General features: G+C 47.4%; 1 protein-coding gene across 1 annotated transcript in view; it reads left to right on the top strand.

The window, feature by feature from the left end:
* The window catches only part of kcnip4a (potassium voltage-gated channel interacting protein 4a), a 417,695-nt gene that overhangs the window by 340,474 nt on the left and 57,894 nt on the right, over window positions 1-19,327 (top strand). The window lies entirely within an intron of this gene.

Raw genomic sequence — 19,327 nt, 5'->3', positions numbered from 1 at the left:
ATACCATTGGAGTTTAGAAGAATGAGAGGTGATTTTATTGAAACGTATAAGATCCTGAGATGACTTGATGGGGCGGGATACCGGGAGGATGTATGCACTTGTGGAGGATATTAGAACTAGGGTACACAGTTTAAGAATAAGAGGTCTCCTTTTTAAGATGGAGATGAGAAGAAATGTTTTCTTTCAAAGGATTGTTAGTCTGTGGAGTTCACTTCCCCAGAAAGCAGTAGAGGCTGGATTATTGGATTTCTTCAAGGTAGAGTTGGACAGATTTTTGATAGACAAGGGTGTCAAAGGTTATGGGGGCAGACAGGAAGGTGGAGTTGAGACCACAGTCAGATTAGCCATGATCTTATCAAATGGCAGAGCAGGATCGAAGGGCTGAATGGCCTGATGCTGCTCCTAAAATCCTATGTTCCTATGATTGGGCATGGGTGTGATACCCTCCCAGATTAAATAGCTTGCTGTAATTCCCAAGTGAGTAGATGAATGATCCTTTTTTAATTACTTCAGAAAAATCCAGATTTAGCCCAGTTTAAATTTGGAGATACCTCTGTTTTTAAATACAATGGTTACATACATGCACACCTGGTCATTGTGGCAGGGTTTTCTTTTCATTCCTCTTGCATAAGCATTTGATTTAAGCAGCTAGTACAATGTAGAGTTTGCATAGGTTCTTAATCTGATCCTTAATTTAAATTCCTTGACCCCTTTCTCCTACACTAAGACTGGGGTTTACAGATCAAAATGTTGAATATTCTAACTAATGCTCCCTAATATAAGTGACATTGCTTTATGATAAATAGAATTGAGAATGACTGACACCATGTGGACATAAATATGAGGTAAGCATTTTAATTTTTGGAAGGTTAGTTCTCTGTTCCACAGTACAGACTTCTAATTCAAATCTTGGGGTAGAACTGCCCCGCACATCTGCTTGTAAAATGATGCGCGGTTACGTCAGGCGAGCATCCCAATGTCGCTGTGCGCCATCGCGATATTTCATTGGGCGGGCACGTGATGATGTCCGCCGCGCGCCCGCCATTAATTAATGGGCCACTTAAGGCCCATGACTCACCAATCGACGCCGATTTTTCTGCGCCCATGCAATCTTTGGGTCGACACACGGGCGCAATGGGCAGGCGGGTAGGACACATTTGTATAAACTTCATCCACGGATGGGATAAGAGGTCTCACTGGGGTCACGAGTGTGCACAGTCAAGTATTTATTTTTGAAAGTTTTTGAAACTTACCTGTGTGATCTGTAGCACTTCAAAATGCATACCAGCTGCTTTTTCTGGACTCATAACCTTCAGGTCAGCACTCTGCAGTGAGTAATCTTTTCTGGGCCTACAGGTTTCAGGAAGCCTTCCCTTAGCCTGGAAATGGGAACTGAACTGTCCACTGGAGGCACCTCCTCTGAGGAGGAAGGGAGGGCTAGAAGGGGGAGGAAGCCAGGAGTGCACCTTCAGCCTCCAAGGGAGCCACCTTTGGGAGCACAGGCGCAGGCACAAGGGGCACAGGGCCAAGAGATAGTCCAAGGTGGAAGGGGCTGCAGAAAATGCCACTATCCTGCTGCCAGGGTATACAGGCGGCAAAGCAGCTACCTCAATATACCTGAGGTGTAGTGCCGAAGGAGGCTCTGTCTCTCAAGGGAGTCAGTCAACTATATCTGTCAGATGATAGGGCCTGAGATCTTTGCTAACTGTGTGGGTGGACACCCCATGCCAGTGGCTCTGAAAGTCACAGCTGCCCTCCACTTCTATGCCTCTGGCTCCTTCCAGGGCTCGGTGGATGATCTTTGCGGTGCCTCCCAATCAGCTGTCCACACTTGTATCAAGCAGGTTACAGACGCGCTGTTCAAGCATGCATTGACCTTCATCCACTACCGTTGGGACCAGGCAAGCCAGACACAGTGAGCCAGAGGCTTTGTGGCCATTGCTGGCTTCCCCCGCATCCAGGGTGCAATAGGCTGCACACATGTGGCCATTAAGATGCCAGCAGCTGAGCCTGGTCCCTACGTCAACAGGAAGGGCTTCCACTCCATGAACGTGCAGATAGTGTGTGTTCACAGGATGCTGATTCTGCAAGTATGCGCAAGGTACCCAGGCAGCTCCCACAACGCCTACATCTTCAGACACTCCCAGGTGCCGAGGCTCTTCAGTGCTCCAGCCCGGCTGGATGGATGGCTGCTGGGTGACAAGGGCCATCCCCTCAGAAGGTGGCTCAAGAACAGAAGCTGAGCAGCGTTACAATAGGAGCCACATCTCCACAAGGGCTGTGGTGGAGAGAACCATTGGTCTTCTCAAGATGAGCTTCCGATGCCTGGACTGCTCAGGGGGCACACTCCAGTACCCCCAAAATCGTGTCTCGGTGATAGTGGTTGCATGCTGCGCTCTCCACAATCTTGCGCTGGAAAGGGGCGACGCTGTGGACGATGAAGGCTTCGATGCAGTGTCTGTGGCTGCACACGATGAGTCCAGTAGTGAGTCTGAGGATGAGCACGCACAGGGAAATGCTGAGGGAGTACACGCTGACCTGAGCATACAGCAGGGAGGCGGGGACACCCGGGAGGCTTTAATCCAATAAACCTTCAGCTAGCACACCACAGATGGACCACCAGGACAAGCCTGGGTTGTAGGCTCGACACTCGACACAGAAGTGCAAAATCTGCCAGGTTAGGAACAGTCACTTGTTAATAAAGCTGAATGTCCAATTAAGCACTTATTACAGTTTTGGAAACCATACACATGCAGAAGAAAAGAGGCACCCTCAGCCATGGTGACATATTTGAATTTAATATGTCAAGCAAATCAACTTATTCCAAAAAAAAGACAATTGTGTTACAAATCAAAACAAATCATAAGGACTTCATCTCGGGCCAACACAAAAGCCCCAGTGAAAATCCCACGGCCTAAGTTGCCTATGGTTTTCATTTCCGGGTGCTACGTCTTGGTGCTGCCCCATCACTCGGACTGGCATTTGAGACAGCCTGCTGACTCTGCTGTCCTGTCAGCCTCGATGACCTTGGCAGTTGTGCTCTGGCCCGTGGAGCCTGTGTTGGCCCTGCCTGGGAAGGAGCTGCCAGTTCCACAGCTGGCATCTCCCCAGTCGTCACAGCCTCACCGGATGCTACGGTCACTGGGAGAGGGGCGGAGGAGCTGCTGCCCTCGTCTGGAGCACCCTGAGAGATGCCCACAGAGACACCAGGCAGCTGCTATGCCAACATGAGGTCGCTTTGGATCTCCCTACTCACCGTGGATGGATGTTGATGCCCAGACCATTTCCCACACTGGCACTGACCAGCTGAGGTCAATGCCGATGTGAGGGCTTGCTGGTCAGAGCGCATCTCCAGGAAGCCCTGATGGGTCTCCTGGAGGAGCCTCTCCACGAGAGTCGCCACTCTCTCCATGGAGGACGCTTGGTGCTCGGACATGTGGCTCATTGATTCGGTGTTAGTCCGTATAGACTCCTCCACCATGGACGCCAAGCCAAGCTTAGCCTCATGTATCTCCCCTAGATGCTCCTGCACACCCGGCCGCATTTCCTGCAGCTGCTGTGTCGCGGACAACTCCAGAGGCACAACATCAGGCACCGACTGAGCATGTGCCTGGTCCCCTGCAGTCCTCTGACTGCTGGCGCCATGGGCACTCTCTGTCTCTGCCAGCTCCTCCAGTGACTGTGAAGTGCCCTCACCGCCGTGCCCTGGGACTGTAGCCAATGTTCGAATTCCCACCAAGGTGCTAGTATCTGCGCTGGTGCCTGCCTGGCAGAGATGGTGTGACGCTCTTGGGACTTCAGGGCCCTCAGGTGTGAGAGGGGGCCTCTGCTGCTCCTCCTCCCGGCCCTGCTCCACTGATGCTGAAAGGAAGAACAAAGACATTGGATCAGTTGACGTGGACACAATGTCAATGTGTATCTCTGTCCCCCGGATCATTATGCGCTCATCCTTCCATAACCAATGGTCAAGCCATGTTGCAAAATTAAATCAATTAACATTCAGCACTGCTATGGCTGTTGGGAGAACAATGCTGACCTCACCGTTGGGCATAAATACCTGGCCGTGGCACCCCAGCCTCACCGACACCAGTGGACCTTGGCGCATGGCACCTCTCCATATCCAGGGCTTCCTGCTTGACGCGGCTAAGAATGGTGATCTGTGCCTGGCCGCCGCCAGTCCGCACAAGCTCTGCTGCGTTATGAGCATTCTTCTCCTGAAAATGAGAGACCAGCATAGATTAGTGCAAATTGCACATGGACTCTCCTCGCGGACGGCCCACCCCAACCAGAGTGGGACATAGCAGGGCTCCAGTGCCTCCTCACCCTGCTGCTGCCGAACACTCACACAAAGATGCTAGGCCTGTCCCCACCCCTTGACCCACCCCTTGGCCAAATGTTGTCTACATCACATTAGGCACCACACAGTATATCCTTGCATAGCAAGGAGGTGCAAGCATGTGGAGTGCAGAGGGCAGCAGATGGTTCGTTGCCGTGCCACCTTGAAGCTCCCCTCCCAGCATGTCATCAGCCTGACTTGGACATGTCCTGGAGTTCAAACACAGCTCCTAGGTGCAGCTCCTCCAGGTTGCCCCCAAACCAGTCATGTGGGACTCAGTGTAACACATGTAACACAGTGTAATTCATAACCCTCTCAGGCTGACCTCAGCATGGGCAGTATCTGCTCGCCCACCCAGCAAAGGACAAATGCCGTCAATGATTCAATGCAGTCACTACACTCAGACTTGGGCAGGGGTTTGGGGTGGGGGGGAGGGGAGGAGGGGTGGCAGCAGGGGGAAAGCCGACCTGCTGGGTTAAATGCCCAATGCCAACATGGTACTCACCCTGCCAGAGTGCAACAAGTCGTTGAAGCACTTGCGACACTGGATCCAGGTGCGCTGCACCACGTCGCGGGAGCTCATCACCTCTGCCACCTTCCCCCAGAAACGTTTTGTATGTTGGGGGGCCTCCTCCTCCCATCCGGGGGAACCAGCACCTCCCACCGTGCTGCCACCTCCTTGAGGAGGGCAGCAAGGCACTCATCTGAGAAACGAGGGGCACACTGGCCTCCAGCCCTACCCTCCGGCCTGGCCTGTCCCACTGCCCTACCCTCCAGCCTGGCCTGCTATGCTGGCCTACCCTCCGGAAGCCCTCTGGTGAGCTCTTCCACTTGCCACTGTGAGTAGCCTTGCAATGGCTGCCAGCGCTTCACATGAACAGGCCGCCCAGTCGCCATTGGACCCAGCGGACAGTGCACTCCTGCCACCGCCTGCCCACTCCTGCTTCCTCGGGAATCACGCATTACACTGGGCGGGCCTTAATTGGCCTGCCCGCATAAAATGGCGGCGCGGACCCGATCGCGGGCAGCGCCCGCTGCCCCTCCACCTCCCCCGCCAAGCAGAAAATTCAGCCCTTGGATTCTGATTCATTGAAAGTCAATGTAAACCCAAATACCAACTTTACATGAGCAGTTATCCCTTGCATGGTATTGTGGTATTGTTGCTGGACTAATAACCCTGAGACCCAGGGAAATGCTCTGGGGATCAGGATTCGAATTCTGCCACAGCAGATGGTCAAATTTGAATTTAATAAAAATCTGGAATTAAAAGTCTAGTCATGACCATATTCACCGAGGCTCCTTTAACAGCACCTTCCAAATCCATGACCACTACTACCTAGAAGGACAAGGGCAGCAGATAGATGGGAATACCACCACCTGAAGCTCCCCTCCACGTCGCTCACCATCCTGACTTGGAAAAATATCACTGCTCCTTCACTGTCGCTAGGTCAAAATCCTGGTACTCCTTTCCTAACAGCACTGTGGATGTACCTATACTGCATGGACTGCAGCGATTCAAGAAGGCAGATCACCACCACCTTCTCAAAGGCAATTAGGGATGGGCAATTAATGCTGGCCCAGCCAGTGAAGTCCCCATCCCATGAATGAATAAAAAAAAAACATGCCTGTCAACCCAGAAAAATAGCAAAAACTTATCAATTCAAAAATAGTCCTGGGAAGAATTTTCCCCACATCGGGCAGGCCGGTTCGGAGCGGGCGCAGAGCCATTCACCGCCTGCGGTCGGCTGCGCGCTGCCATTTTACGTGGGCAGGCCAATTAAGGCCCACCCAGCGTGACGTATGGCCAGTAGCTGTGCAGGCGGGGGGAGGAGGAAGAGTTGGGGCCTGCGCGCATTCATGCATGCATGCGAAAAAGCACAGAAATCTCCCTGAGGCTCGGAGCTGCCTCAGGGAGATTAAATAGATATTGAGATTTTTAAATAAAGAAACATAAAATTATTTTCCCATGAGCTGGGACATGTTTATGAAATGTGCAAAGATTATTTATTTATTTAATAAAACCTTCAGGAAACCTCATCCCGCCCATGGATCAGGTTCCCTGAAAAACGCGAAGGCCACTTGGGCTCTTCACCTGCCTGCCGACCTTAAGGTTGGACAGGCCGTGTTGATAATTACTTTAATAGGTTTTTCAATGGCCTTAACAGGCCTTCGACAGTTTGGTGGGTGTGCAGCCGGCTCTGGCGCATGCCCGCCGAACGAAAGATCTAAATGACGCGTGGTGACATCGGGATGCATGCCCGACATGATCGCATGTCATTTTATGTGTCGGTGTGTCGGGCCCGGCCCCGCACGCCGACATCAAAATTTTGGCCCTGAAAATAGAGCTGATGATGAAAAAATGGAAAGGAGTCAGACTGAAAGGGCTATATAGTTATGGCTAATGTTGGATTACTTTTATTGCAGAAAGGAAAACAAAGCACTCACAAAAGCACAGGTGCCAACAGTAAAGGAAAAACTTGAATTTATTTAGCACTTTTCATGCCCACCAGCTACCTCATAGGGCAGAATCGTCCCACATTTGCATTAAATGTGCTAGCAGGAGGGTGAAATGACGTTTTACCCGCTGGCTGCAATGGTGGCTTCTCACGCTGAATCGTTCCAAACCCATGGCGTTGATTACGCATTCCAAGGAAACACACCTTTTTGATGCCAGGCGGGCTCTGATTCACCCACCACACTGTCACCTTGCTGCTTCATCACGCCTGGCGCCACATTTAAAGTACAGCCGCGCACAGACCTCTCAGTGGTTCCAGCCCAGGACTGCTGCAGATAAGACATGGCCCCAAAAGGCAAAAAGACTGCAGCCCCCAGGTTTAGTGGTGCGTCCCTCAAGCGCATTTTTGATGCAGTGGAGGCTCGCCGTGAGATTCTCTACCACCACTCTGGCTGCAAGATGGGCAGCAACATTACCACTCTGGTTTGGTAGGCGATGGCAATGGTGATCAATGCCAATGCTGCACAGAAAAGGTTGGCCATCCAATGCAGATAGAGGATGAATGAACCCATCCATGCCACCAGGCTAAGGCAACCATCTCATCACTCTAAACTCACACACTCAAGCCCATCAGACATTCACTGGCATCTCACTCACTGCCAGCTCAAGGAACATTACCACTCACTCTCTCACACACACTCTCACATCTCCGTCTGGCCTCATCTGCTCTGGAGATTGCCTCCTCAGCCCTCACCATCTTGAGGCCACTTGCACAGATCAGCTTGTGCCCCCACACAAACCCGGGGAAACCCCCCTCCCTCAGTACAGCTGTCACCCTGCAGCCTCTTCCCTTGTCTGAGGCCACTTCGCCCCCTTGCCCAAGCAAGCCCTAGCCCTGCAGCCGTACAAAGCCACCCCCATCTTATGGCTGGTCTGGTAGGTAGAGACCTGCTCGTGAGCCCCACTAAAGGTGATGTGGTGCTGTCTGCAAAGCCTGGCACTGATAACTGCGAGTGCTGCCAGAAGCAAGGTAGATAAACAAACCTCCAGGTCCCAAGCGAAGTACAGCTCGCCAGGTGCATGTGACTCATGTGCAGTTATGGGCAGACGATGCAGCGTGGGGGGATAAGTCTGGCAGGCTAGCCTTATAATGATATCCAGATTTATTAAAATGAGGTTCCCAACATTCGATGGCGTGAAACGCGGCCCACCTTTGGCGGGCTTAGCGGACGATCGCAAACTGGTTTCACGACATAGTGAAACCAATTTTTGGCCTTCTCGCCATATTGTCCAGCCACGCCGCCAAGCAAATCCGACGTCCACTCATAACATTTTACAGCCAATGATGTACTATTGAAGTGTAGTCACTGTTGTAACATGGGAAATAAAGTGGCTTATTTTCCCACAGAAAACTCCCCACAAACAGAAATGTGATAATGACCAGATAATCTGTTTTTGTGATGCTGATTGAGGGATAAATATTTGCCAGGACTCCATGGATAACTCCCCTGCTCTTCTTTGAAATTATGCCATGGGATCTTTTAAACCTACCCAAGCAGTCAGACGAGGCCTTTGGTTTAACGTCTCATCCAAATAAATCATTTCCAACAATTTTGTGCAATCCAATAGTGGATTTAGAAATTACAGAAGGGCATGTGTGGGCTGAAGTTGCAAGCTTTGTTTTCGACTGGGCCAGATCTTGCTGAGGCATCCCGTGGCATAAGCCATTAATTAGACTTATTTACTGAATCCTTCAGCTTGAGAAATGTTTGAGTTTAACTTGCTATAAGTGAGAGCTGTTAAAGGCTCAGTGAGGCATCTTGGATTATGGTGAATGGTGGAGCCAGCTGTACATCTCCTTAACTCATGTTATTTAAAGATTGAGAAAGAATCAGAGGACTTATAGAGAAGGGGGGTGAATTGGTGCGGGTGGATTAGAATCAAATCAGGTGCAGAAAAATAAATAAAGGGCAGAATCTTACCAACTTTGAAATTTTTCTGCCTTCAGGACCAAATGATCCCACTTGTGTCGACTGACTGCCCGGCGTTGTGATCTTATATGAGGTGGCCAATTAGGAGGCCGCCTCCCTGGACACCATCCGATAAGGCAAGCGGGTTCCCAAGGTGGGAGGCCCAAAAAGAGGGCCTTAAATTCAGAATAGCTGCCAGTCCCACCGGAAGACTTGGGCCCTTTGGGGGCAGATAGGGGACTGCAAGAATGTCTCAAAATGGAGACACTCTCTGAAGACCTCTGAGAATTTAATAATAAAGAATGGCTACCACTGTCTGGCTAGCATTGTGAAGGGGAAACACCTCAACAACATTGCTGTGACCTTCTCATCCCAACGGCTCCAGGATAGGGCAGTTGAGAGGAGGCTTTCATGCCCCCTCACTGGCCAGCTGGCCGGCCATTGTGAGGCCTCCTCCAGGTACTTGCCTGGCTCCAGCCTCAGCGGATTGCCCGCCCCATGCCTGGAAAATTCTAGTGGTGACAGGCGCTTGCCCCCATTTACTCCTTAACTGGCCTAGTTGTTGCTGCTGGGCAGGTGCCCGCTGTCACACTGACTCTGCCTTTGGCAAGATCACTCAGAGGCAAGAACGCATTGGGCAGCTGACCTGACATGCTATTTTCAAATGGTCCCGCTTCCAATTTTGCTTCGGGGCTGATAAGATTTTGCCCGAGGAGAGGGAAAGAAAAATTTGATTAAAAGGGAGAGAGGAAAAGAGGCTGGAAGGAAAAGTAAGAAAGGAATTTAAAATTAGATATTTTCAAGCCTTCAACAATTAATGACATATTTTAAATTGTTTGAATTCTGGGGCAAGAAGGTTGATTGGCATTGCATTAACAATCATCACAGCATTAAAACAGTGCTTGCGCTCTTCCCAGTCTTTGTGTGGTGAGTTTAATGGACCATTAACGTGCAACTCCAATAAATTCTTAAAAATAACAGGGGAGGGGGGCTAAGGGTGAGTGACTGTTTGTTTGAAGCAAATATTGGAGTAATGAAAACTGGCCAGCATGATCTGGAGATTCACAGCGCCTCTGTTTCTCTTAACCTCTCGAAATTGTTGGCTGTTTTGCACCTTAATTCATTAGCATGTTATTACTCCAAAAGATTACGGCCCATTTAGTTTTTATTTTTAGGTAACCTCAGGAGTTTAAGTGAGTCACTATCATCAAAACAAAACCTTACAACTGAGTTCAGATGAAGGGCTAACTATTATCCTTGTCTTTTCCTCTCTTAGATGTCAATCAACCCGCTGTGCAATTCAGGAACTTTCTGATTCAAAATACAAAGCTAGAAATGATGGTTGGTGATACTTAGGGAAGACTGCATGAAAAGGTTGTCTAACTTTAATGGAGGCATTAACCTATTTAAAATAAACTGGTTAATGTCTCCATTAGAAAGCAGAGAATGTTATATAATCAGATTGTGCATTTATGCACCATTATCGCCAACAGTAATTTCTCATTTGTATTGCTCCTTCTATAAAAAAAAGGTTTATTTTCCTACATACCTAGTACGTACAAACTGTGATTTGCAGGAAAGGCTGAATTTTCTGCTCTCAAGTAGGCCTTGCTACCTATAGTCTCAGGTACACAGCTTATTACACTGGTGGTGTAACACATCCCATGTTTAACGATGGATGAGGGGTTTTGGTAAAGTACGTAAGGAAAGACTGTGTCCAGGGGCTGGAGGGTCAGTAACCAGAGGATATAAACTTAAGGTAATTGGCAAAGGAACCACAGGTGAGATAAGGAGAAATCTTTTTTATGCGGGGAGTTGCGATGATCTGGAATGCATTATCTAAGAAGGTGGTGAAAGCTGATTCAACAATAACTTCCAAAAGGGAATTGTATAAATACTTGAAGGGGAAAAGATGCAGGGCCATGGGGAAAGGGCAGGGGACAGGGGTCTTTCATCAAAGATACAATGAACAAAATGGCTTCCTTCCATGCTGTATGATCCTATGTTGACCTCTATAATATGGATGATATTGGCTCACTCCCCTGGTAATCCACTGAGACCTCCACCTCAAGCACAGAAACCAGTGGGAAAATTGTTTCCAAGGGCACAAAATTTAACTGGGTGCTGTGCATTCAAGCAAAAAGTCCAATAACCCGTGTCATATATCACAGTAGTACTGTGTCCAGTTCCAGTCACCACACTTTAGGGAAGATTGAAGATCCTTGAGAAGGTGCAGAGGAGATTTACCAGAATGGTTCCAGGGATGAAGGATTTAGCTACAAGGTTAGGTTGGAGAAGCTGGGTTTGTTCTCATCGGAGCAAAGGAGGTTAAGGGGGGGATCTGATGGAGATGTATAGGATTATGGCCAGTTTAGATAAGGTGGGCAAAGAAAAGCTGTTCCCGTGAGATGATGGTACTAGGAGATCCAGATTTAAGGTTTTGAGCAAGAGATACCGGAGGATGTGAGGAGGAACATTTTACACAGCAAGTGGTAATGACCTGGAACTTGCTGCCTATGAGGGTGATGGAAGGAGAGTTAAAGAATGATTTTAAAAGGAAATCTAAAATAAAAGCAAAATACTGCAGACGCTGGAGATCTGAAATAAAAACAGAAAGTGCTGGAAAAACTTAGTCTGGCAGCATCTGTGGAGAGAGAAACAGCATTAACGTTTTGTGCCTAATAGATCCAAGAACATATTGGACTCAGAATGTTAACTCAGTTTCTCTCTCCACAGATACTGCCAGGCTGGCTGCGATTTTCCAGCATATTGTTTTGATTTCAAAAGGAAGTTGGATGGGCATTTGAGGGAAGTAAACTTGCAAGGTTATGAGGATAGGAAGGGAGAGGGGGAATGAGGTTGTGGGACTGACTGGATTGCTCTACAGAGAGCCAGCATGGACTCAATGGGCCGAATGAATTCCCTCTGTGCTACACTGGTAACTGGGTCTCTCTGAAATCAACATCCCACCTTAAAACCTTCTCATTCCCAACTTCACATGTAGTAAACAATGGGTGGATGGGTAGTGAAGGCTGGAGCAATGATCAATGCCTGGTTGACTAAATTAAATAGACTCCATTGATCTAATTTACCAATGCAGATCACTGCCATTCCCGCTAAAAAAAGCTGTTTTTCCTTCTGATTCACAAACTGGCTGTCAAATTAGTAGTGACAGCTAGCATTAATATGGCTGTGATGATTTTTATTTAATACTAACTGCTCACTTTTGATTTGCCATTTAGCAGACCAAAACAGGTAGAAGTCTAATGCTGCAACAGTTTTGAATAAGTTCCACTGCTAAAAAACACGCACACATAAATTAAAGGCAGGATTTTTAGTTTGGTGGGCGCGCGCGATCGGAGGGCCCGGGAGCGGCCAGGGAACGGACTGACAACCGCGATCGGCCCCCGACCGCAATTTCAAGGCCAATTAACAGCCAGCCAGTTTGAAACACATGCTTAAATGCTTAGTGCTGCCGGGGTGGAAGCGGAAGGAGGGTGGGCGTTGACGTAATCGTGGGCGCAGGGGAGCACGCAATGAAAGCTCCCTGCAAGCAGAGAACTGCCTTGGAGCTGAAGAATTTAAAAGCAATTAATAAAAAGGTTAGAATCCAGAAAATAATGTCCACGCAACAGAATCAGTCACCTGAACATATACATGATGAAAATTCTGTCCAAACATTTTTATTCTTTTATTTAATAACGGAAATCTCATCTGGCCCTTGGATGAGGTTTCATCAAAAATGCAAAGTCCGCCTGACAGGTTCGCCCGTCCACCAAATGTAAGGTTGGACTGACCACGAAAATTCGGAGTCAATTGGAACTTTAATGGGCTTAATTGCCCTCTTAATTGTCGGCGGGCATGCTTCCAACTTTTGTGCGTGACCGAAATATCACACGAGTGTGGGATGACACCGGGACGCTCGCCCCATGACATCAGCGCTATTTTACGCTTGAGTGGGTTGGGTGCGTGCCCGCACGCTGAGCTAAAAATTCTGCCCTAAACCTACTTGAAAAAAACAGAAGAATTTTGGTTTGCCAGTAATGCTGTCTCCTGAAGCCATCCATGGAAAAGCTCCCTCTCTTGGTCAAGCTCAGAAGGTTGGAAAAAAACTAAAAAGTCATCCTTAGAGGATCAGGAAGAAGTGAAATAAGACTATCAAAGATCATTTCACTCACAATGCACAGTAAGATTTGACATTTATGATTCATCTCTAAGAACTTTAAGTGTCTCCAAATGTCATGTTATTTTTCTTCATTCAATCTTGTCTCTTTGGTTTCTGTTTAGAAATGCATATAGTGTTACGGATCACATTATTAAAGATTTATTTTCCTTAACTACTTATTATATTAAATCATTAGCTGAGATGTTTGCTGGAGCATTTAATGTCAAATATTGTTGACATTCATCTGAGACGCTTTGCCTAGATCCATGCACAAAGTCTCATATTTCTTCTATTTCCCTGACTTCGGAGGGTGAAACCCAAAATGAAATCTCCTGACAGTCATAACAACATAAGAAATAAGAGCATGAGAAATAGGAGCAGTAGGATGCCACTAGGGCTTTGAGCCTGCTCTACCATTCAATAAGACCCTGGCTGATCGACGACCTCAGTTCCGCCCTCCAGTTCTATTCCCAAATTCCTTGATTTCCTTAACATCTGCAAATCTATCAATGTCTGCCTTGAATACAATCAACAACAGAGCATCCACAGGTCTCGGGCAATGGAGAATTCCAAAGATTAACAGCTCTTTGAATGAAGAAACTTCCACCTCAGTCTTAAATGGCCAACCCTTATGGGCCAGGTTTCCCCGCTCCAATGTGGGGCTAAAGTGCATCGAGTGGGCTTTAAAAATGGTGGGCAGGACTCCAATTTGGGATTCCTGCCCCCACTTTCTGTGCCAGCAATATTCATCAGCTTGGGAAAGGGGGCAAGTCGGAAGCCTGTACGCTGCAGACCCAATGTTGCCGGCACCATTGCGGAAATGAACATTTTGGAAATTCCACAATTTTGATGGAGACAGGGGAGTTTTGGTAGGCAATGTAAATCACTCCAGCAGGAAGGTGTCATGAACCATGAGTGGATCATGTCTTGGAGGTGGGAACCCATATGATTGGTCAGTATAAAAGGTGTCACCTACTTCATATGTCAGCATGAAATGCTGTAGACTAAGTTGTACCTGTTTTTAATGAAGTGGGCGGTGATAGTGATGTGACTGGAAAAAGTAAGTGACCATTAAATAATATGGTTGCCAAGTTGTTATTTCTGACAACTGGCAAGCTGTCAAGGGAAAGAACAGCATTGCAAAATTGTATGTGCCTCCAGATGCATTAGTGTGGTGTTATTCTGCATTGTACAATATGGAAAGGCCAGTCTGGTTTGAAATCCAGAGCTGATTGTGTGAAATGACCCATTGCTTTCATTTTTTCTTTGATGTTCAACCTAACCATCTGTTTGTCTGTTTCATAGCTTTGACAAATGTCTGAGCTTTTGCCTGTCTTTAACAGCTCTAATGGATTCTGTTCAGCAGGAGTTGTTTACATAGTTGTTCAGGGGAATGTCATTTTGAATGCTTGGCTTCCTTTCAAACCACCAATACATTCTGCTCAGCAGGCTTAGTTTACATAGCTGTGCAGGGAATGTGAGTTCATTTATTTTGACAAATCTATGAACTTCAGAAGAGTATAATGGTTTTTTTAAGTGACTTTTTCAAGAAATGTTTATTTTGACAAATTTAAGAGCTTTTCAAAGACATCCAAATGTTATTATAGGGCCTGAGTTCTGTTTATAGTAGATACTGTTAAGTGAGTTGGGGTGGGGGTTAAAGGGTTGAGGGAGATGTTGAGGAAGGTAAAGGGATATTGGGGAATTGAAGTGGATGAGAGGGTAGAGGCTATTGGAGGTGAGGGAGATTCCAGGGTGAGGGTTATGGTGGTCTCACACTGATCTGCAGAACTGGGCTGATGTCTCTACGAATGGAGGCTGTTCCTTTAACCTGGCTGCCTCGGCATTGGCCCACCTCCATCACCACCTTGGGCTTGCCGGTCCTGGCTGTCCCTGCCTTTGCTGGATGAAAATCTCACTAGCTGGTACTTCTAAGGAGGAGGCAGGATCTGACGTTGGGAAATTTCCTGACTTCCAATTCCCACTTCAAACACGAAAATTCAGCCCTATGTCCCTAGTTCTAGTCTCCCCACTCAGGGGAGATATCCTCCTAGCATCTAACGTGCCAAGTATCTTAAGAATCTCAAAATTGTTACAGCGCAGGAGGAGGCTATTTGGCCCATCGTGTCTGCACCGGCTCTCCGAATGAGCATTATGACTCAGTGCCATTCTCCTGCCTTTTCCCTGTAACCCTGCACATTGTTTCTATTTAAATAATCATCTAATACCCTCTTCAATGCCTCAATTGAACCTGCCTCCACCACGCTTCCAGGTAATACATTCCAGACCTGAACCACTCACTGTATGAAAAAAGTTTTTTCTCACATCACATTTGTTCTTTTGCAAACCACTTTAAATCTGTGCCCTCTCGTTTTCGAACCACTTAGGAGTGGGAACAGTTTCTCCCTATCTACTCTGTCCAGCCTCCTCATGATTTTGAACATCTCTATCAACTCTCCCCCTTAGCCTTCTCCTCTCCAAGGAGAACAGTTACAATTCCTCTAATCTATCTTCATAACTGAAGTTTCTCATCACTGGAACCATTCTTGTAAACGTCTTCTGCACTCTCCCCAATGTGTTCACATGCTTCCTAAAGTGTGGTGCCCAGAACTGTACACAGCTAAGGTCTAACTAGTGTCCTAAACAAGTTCAATATAACCTCCTTGCCCTTGTAATCTATACAAGATACTCTGTATACTTCATTAACTGCTCTCACCACCTGTCCTACCACCTTTAATGACATTTTTTAAATTCATCCACGGGATGTGGGCTTCGCTGGCTGGGCCAGCATTTATTGCCCATCCCTAGTTGCCCTTGAGAAGGTGATGATGAGCTGCCTTCTTGCACCACTGCAGACCATGTGGTGTAGGTACACCCACAGTGCTGTTAGGGTGGGAGTTTTAGGATTTTGACCCAGCGACAGCGAAGGAAGGGCAATATATTTCCAAGTCAGGATGGTGAGTGACTCGGAGGTAAATTTCCAGGTGATGGTGTTCCCATGTATCTGCTGCCCTTGTCCTTCCAGATGATAGTAGCCGTGGGTTTGGAAGATGCTGCCGAAGGAGCCTTGTTGGTGAATTCCTGCAATGCATCTTGTAGATGGTACACACTGCTGCTACTGTGCGTCGGTGGTGGAGGAAGTGAATGTTTGTGGATGTGGTGCCAATCAAGTGGGCTGCTTTGTCCTGGATGATGTCAAGCTTCTTGAGTGTTGTGGGAGCTGCACTCATCTGGGCAAGTGGGGAGTATTCCATCACACTCCTGGTTTGTGCCTTGTAGATGGTGGACAGGCTTTGGGGAGTCAGGAGGTAAGTTACTCATCGTAGGATTCCTAGCTTCTGACCTACTCTTGTAGTTACAGTATTTAGATGGCTAGTCCAGTTCAGTTTCTGGTCAATGGTAACCTCCAGGATGTTGATAGTGGGGAATTCAGTGATGGTAATGGCATTGAACATCAAGGGGCGATGGTTGGATTCTCTCTTGTTAGAGATGGTCATTGCTTGGCACTTGTGTAGCGTGAATGTTACTTGCCACTTGTCAGCCCAAGCCTGGATGTTGTCCAGGCCTTACTGCATTTGGGCATGGACTCCTTCAGTATTTGAAGTGTCGCGAATGGTGTTGAACATTGTGCAATCACCAGCGAACATCCCCACTTCTGACCTTATGATGGAAGCAAGGTCATGGATGAAGCAGCTGAAGATTGTTGGGCCGAGGACACTACCGTGAGGAACTCCTGCAGTGATATCCTGGAGCTGAGATGACTGACCTCCAACAATCACAACCATCTTCCATTGTGCTAGGTATGACTCCAACCAGTGTAGAGTTTTCAGTCTGATTCCCATTGAATCCAGTTTTGCTAGGGCTCCTTGATGCCACACTTGGTCAAATGCTGCCTTGATGTCAAAGGCAGTCACTCTCACCTCGCCTCGGGAGTTCAGCTCTTTTGTCTATATTTGAATTAAAGCTGTAATGAAATCAGGAGCTGAGTAGCCCTGGCGGAACCCAAACTGGGCATCAGTGAGCAGGTTATTGCTAAGCAAATGCCACTTGATAGCACTGTTGATGACCCCTTCCATTACTTTACTGATGATCGAGAGTAGACTGAAGGGGCAGTAATTGGCCAGGTTGGATTTGTCCTGCTTTTTGTGTACAGGATATACCTGGGCAATTTTCCACATAGCCGGGTAGATGCCAGTGTTGTAGCTGTACTGAAACAACTTGGCTAGGTGTGCGGCAAGTTCTGGAGCATAAGTCTTCAGTACTATTGCCGGAATGTTATCAGGGCCCATAGCCTTTGCAGTATCTAGTGCCTTCAGCCATTTCTTGATATCATGTGGAGCAAATCAAATTGGTTGGAGACTGGCGTCTGTGATGCTGGGGACCTCCAGAGGAGGATGAGATGGATCATCCATTCGGCACTTCTGGCTGAAGATGGTTGCAAATGCTTCAATCTTGTTTTTTGCATTGATGTGCTGGGCTCCTCCATCATTGAGGATGGGAATATTTGTGGAGCCTCCTCCTTCAGTGAGTTTTTTAATAGTCCACCACCATTCATGACTGGATGTGGCAGGACTGCAGAGCTTTGATCTGATCCGTTGGTTGTGGGATCGCTTAGCTCTGTCCATCACTTGATGCTTATGCTGTTTGGCACACAACTCCTGCCCCCTGCCTCCAGGATGAAAATACAACATAACACCGTATTCAAGAAAGGAGGGAGAACAAAGGCAGGAAACTATAGGGCAGGCAGCCTAACACCTGTCATTTAGAAAATCCTGGGATCCTTTATTAAAGAAATGGTAGCAGGATATGTAGAAAATCATAATACAATCAAGCAGAGTCAGCATAGTTTTATGAAAGGGAAATCATGTTTGACAAATTTATTAGAGTTCTTTGAGCATGAAATGAGCAGTGTGGATAATGGGGATCCAGTAGATGTCGTATATTTGGGTTTCCAAAAGGCCTTTGAAAGGTGGCACATAAAAAGGTTACTAAACATGCTCATGGTGATGAGGGAAATATACTAACATGGACAAAGGATTGGCTAACTAACAGGAAACAGATTAGGTGATTTTCAGGTTGACACACTGTAACTAATAGAATGCCCCCAAAGATCAGCGCTGTGGCCTCAGCTATTTGCAATCTATATTAATGACTTGGGTGAAGGAACAATGTTTTGTAGATGTGAAAGCAAGTTGTAATGAGGACATAAAAGAGTCTGCAAAGGGATATAGATAGATTGAGTGGACAAAAATTTGACAGATGGAGTAGACTATGGGAAAATGTGAGCTTGCCCATTTTAGAGGGAAGAATAGAAAAGCAGAATATTATTTAAATAGGAGAGACTGCAGAATACTGCGATTTAAGGGGATCTGAATGTATTTAAAGATGTCCTCGTGCATGAGTCACAGGACATTAGCACAGTAGTACAGCAAGTGATTAGGAAGGCAAATGAAACATTGGCCAGAATTTTCCGATCGTCGGGTGGGCGCCGCCTGACCCAAATGAGCGTAAAATGATGCACGATGACGTCAGGCGAGCGTCCCAACGTCATTGTGCCCTCGCGCAATATTTCAGTCGGCAGGCGCGCGCAGGAATCAGCAGCACACCCGCTGACAATTATAAGGCTTATTAAGGCCATTAAAGTAATAATTGAATTAAATTTTTTGCTGTCCATCCAACCTTATGGTTGGCACACAGGCGAAATTGCCAAGCAGCCTTTGGATTTTTTAGGAAGCCTCATCCAAGGGCAGGATGAGGTTTCCAACAGCTATTAAAAATTAAATGAAAATTTTAACATTTCGTTAATAACATATCCCTGCTCATGTGACATTTTTAAAAACATTTTAAAATTCTTCATTTTTAATTTTAAAATTGTTCATCTCCCTGAGGCAGCTCTGTGCCACAGGGAACTTTACCTGGGCACACCCGCGCGCACACACAAATTTCCCCACTCGTCCTGCTCCCCCACCCCCCCGACCCCCGCACACAGGCAGCACTGAAAAATCATGGTCAGGCTCCAACCGTGGGCGGCGGGCAACTTTCCAACCACTCCCGCTTGCCCCCGCCAAGCCCGCCCAATGAGGGCAAAACCCTGCCCATTGACTTTATTGCAAATGGGGTGGAGTATAAAAGTAAGGAAGTCTTGTTACAGCTGATAAGGGTATTGGTGGGACCACACCTGGAGTACTGTGTATAGTTTTGATCTCAGTAGAGGAACAGAGTGGAGACAGCGAGAGGTTTGGAGGGGGTGGGGGCGGGGGCGGTTGCAGGCAGGAAAATGGAGTTAAGGCCACAATCAGGTCATTCATGATCTTCTTGGATGATGGAGCAGGCTTGAGGATCAGAATGACCTAAACCTGCTCCTATTTCATATGTTCCTGTGTTGTATAAAGGTTAACACG

Source organism: Cetorhinus maximus, chromosome 1 (assembly GCF_964194155.1).
Source record: "Cetorhinus maximus chromosome 1, sCetMax3.hap1.1, whole genome shotgun sequence".
NCBI classification, from domain to species: Eukaryota; Metazoa; Chordata; class Chondrichthyes; order Lamniformes; family Cetorhinidae; genus Cetorhinus; species Cetorhinus maximus.
The sequence above is the reverse complement of the archived record's forward strand: the minus strand, read 5'-3'. Positions and strand labels throughout refer to the sequence as shown.